Raw genomic sequence first — 2460 nt, 5'->3', positions numbered from 1 at the left:
TGGCCCTGCTGCCCTGTGCTCCCTTGCAGGGGGGGCCACACGGGCTCTGGGACCCCCATCCTCACAGCGGTGCTCAGTGCCCCCAGCCTGATGCTCAGCCCTCGTCTCCCCTCAGCACCAGATGCCACCCTGGGCGCAGGCAGGCGGGCAGCAGACAGGCTCCCCACCATTAAGGGCGCTGAGGATTTACCTCCCCTGGGGGCAGGCCAGGAGCAGAGGGAGCCTGCACCCGGTGAGTTTGGGTCCAGCCTGAACTGGGGGGCTTGTGCAGTTGTGTGGGGAGGGGGCAAGGTCTCTGCAAGGGGGCACCCCCTCTCCCTCCTCAGTCTCCATTCCCAGGGGCCAAGCTGATCCAGCCCCTCCAGCCCCACAGCACTTTCTTCCACCCTCGAGATACCTGTTTGGGCCAGGAGACCCCTCCCCAATCTTACTGCCCCTCATCCCTTCACCCCCTGGGCCCCACCCCCTGCCAGGGGCATTTGCATCTCAGGTGACCAGCCACGTCCCTGGGGTGTCTCCCAGACCTGCTCCCTGGAGGTACTCCCACCTGACTCCTGGCAGGTGCCCCCATGCGCTGTGTCCCAGAGGGGCTGATCGCCCTGCACCCTGGCAGCAGAGTGGGTGCAGCTGACGCGGTGCCCCTTGTCTCCCCAGGACCAGGAGCAGTGCCGGGGGGAAGTGGAGGGGTGGGGGAGACCCTCCCAGCTGTGCGGGGCAGCTCTGCCAAGGCCGAGATGTGGCCGGACCCTCCCGCTGCCGTGAGTCTCTGCCCTGCCCAGGGCTGGGAGGGGCAGACCTGGGCTCAGGGGTCTCTCCCCAGGTGCCCTGCGCCCCTTCCACCCCCATGCATGGCATGAGATCCTGGGGGAGAGTCTCGCTCTCTGCTGACTCCACAGGCCCTGCAAGAATAAGGGACGGGGTCGTGGGCTCATCCCCCGAACCCAGGGACAGTCCTTCCCAAACCAGAGTGTCGGAGGGCACCTGGGACCCTGAGTGGGAGGTGGGGGCTCACCTGAGATGGGTGGTAACAGCCAACCCCTAGCACCCCCTGGACCCAGGTCTGTGAGCCCTGCCCAACCCCAGGGCTCTGGGGGCTGCCATCCCTGCACCCTGGGGAGATGGGGAACTTGGTGCCCGGGGGAGTCCATCGCCCCAGCAGCTCTTTCCTTCCCCAGGCGGAGAAACCCCGTGGCAGGCAGCGCCGTCAGCAGGTGAGTGGGACCCAGGCGGGCTGGGGGCTGTGAGGGAGACCGAGTGCGCTGGGCATGGCTGCATGGAGGGGTGGACCAGAGGGACAAGGCTGGGGCTGGGCTGGGGGATGGCGGGCGAATGCATGGCCAGAGGGACAGATGGGGTCAATCGGTGGCTACGTGTGCAGACAGACAGGCCATGGCGTGACATCTCTCTAACCCATGCCGTCTCATTTGCTGCAGCTGGAGCTGGAGGCACTTCGGGCCCGGCTGGCACAGGCGGAGCAGGACATGGAAACTGTGCTGTCCTGGTAGGTGTGGGGCTGGGGAGGGAGCTGGCTGTTCCCGTTGTGCGGCACAGGGCTCAGGGCACAAGCCCAGGGCCCATCCCACCTTCTGTGCATGTTTCTGCCTGGGGAAGGGGTGTTTTCTGGGACGGCGCCATCCACCTCTCTGAGCCCAGAAGTGGTTTTTTGTCTCCACAGCGCACGGCAAAGGGAGGAACGGCTCCGGGTGAGTTTGCATGGGGCAGGGGTCCTCAGGGCTGTGGGGCAGGGGAGGGAAGAGAAGAGGCTGAGGCCAAGCTTGGCCAGGCTGGGGGACATCCCAGAGGCTGCTGAAGCTGGGAGCAGAGTCCCGACACATGGCGTGCGGGGAGAGGAGGGACCTGATGGGTACGCAGGGAGGTAACGCTGGTGGGTGCGGGGCCCGATACGCTGGGCGCAGGCATGGGCAGGCTCTGACGGGCTGGGGCGATTCTCGTGCAGGCCCAAGTGGAGGTGCTGAGGAGCCAGAACCTCTTCCTGGTGCTGGCCCTCAAGGCGCAGAGGGAGCAGGGCTGCGAACAGGACAACAGCTCCATGGAGGTGAGTCCTTCTGCATGCCCCTGCCCCGGGGGACGGGGAGCGTGCGTGTGCCCGTGTGTGCACAGGGCAAGGCTGGCCCCTGCTGTGCCAGCCCCGCAGTGGAGGGGACGGGGGGTTGCCCTGGGGGGAGGGCTTGTGTGTGCAGCGCTGGGCACCATGTGAGCTGTGTGGATGGCACAGTGGGACCGGTGGGGTGACAGGTCTGTGCTGCACTGACCTCCCCTGCTCCCTGGATTGCTGCCCGCCAGCCTCCCCACATACTCCACCAAGTGCCAGTTCTGGGCCCACGGGCTGGATCTTCTCTTCACTGCCATGTTACTTTTTCATTTGCACCAGACTCCCATGGATATGGAGGGGATGGCGGAAGAGTGCTGGCCACCCTGGAGGGGGTAAGTGGGGGACAG

General features: G+C 66.3%; 1 long non-coding RNA gene across 1 annotated transcript; it reads left to right on the top strand.

Annotated features, from left to right (window-relative positions):
* The first annotated feature begins 1441 nt into the window (after positions 1-1441).
* LOC132244155 (uncharacterized) lies at positions 1442-2022 on the top strand. Its single transcript, XR_009455753.1, has 3 exons — positions 1442-1501; positions 1676-1703; positions 1958-2022. It is a non-coding gene; the product is annotated as an uncharacterized LOC132244155 (long non-coding RNA).
* The last annotated feature ends 438 nt before the right edge of the window (positions 2023-2460 follow it).

The sequence above is a fragment of the Alligator mississippiensis genome, chromosome 11, assembly GCF_030867095.1.
Source record: "Alligator mississippiensis isolate rAllMis1 chromosome 11, rAllMis1, whole genome shotgun sequence".
In the NCBI taxonomy this organism is placed as follows: domain Eukaryota; kingdom Metazoa; phylum Chordata; order Crocodylia; family Alligatoridae; genus Alligator; species Alligator mississippiensis.
This window is presented reverse-complemented; position numbering and strand designations above follow the sequence as displayed.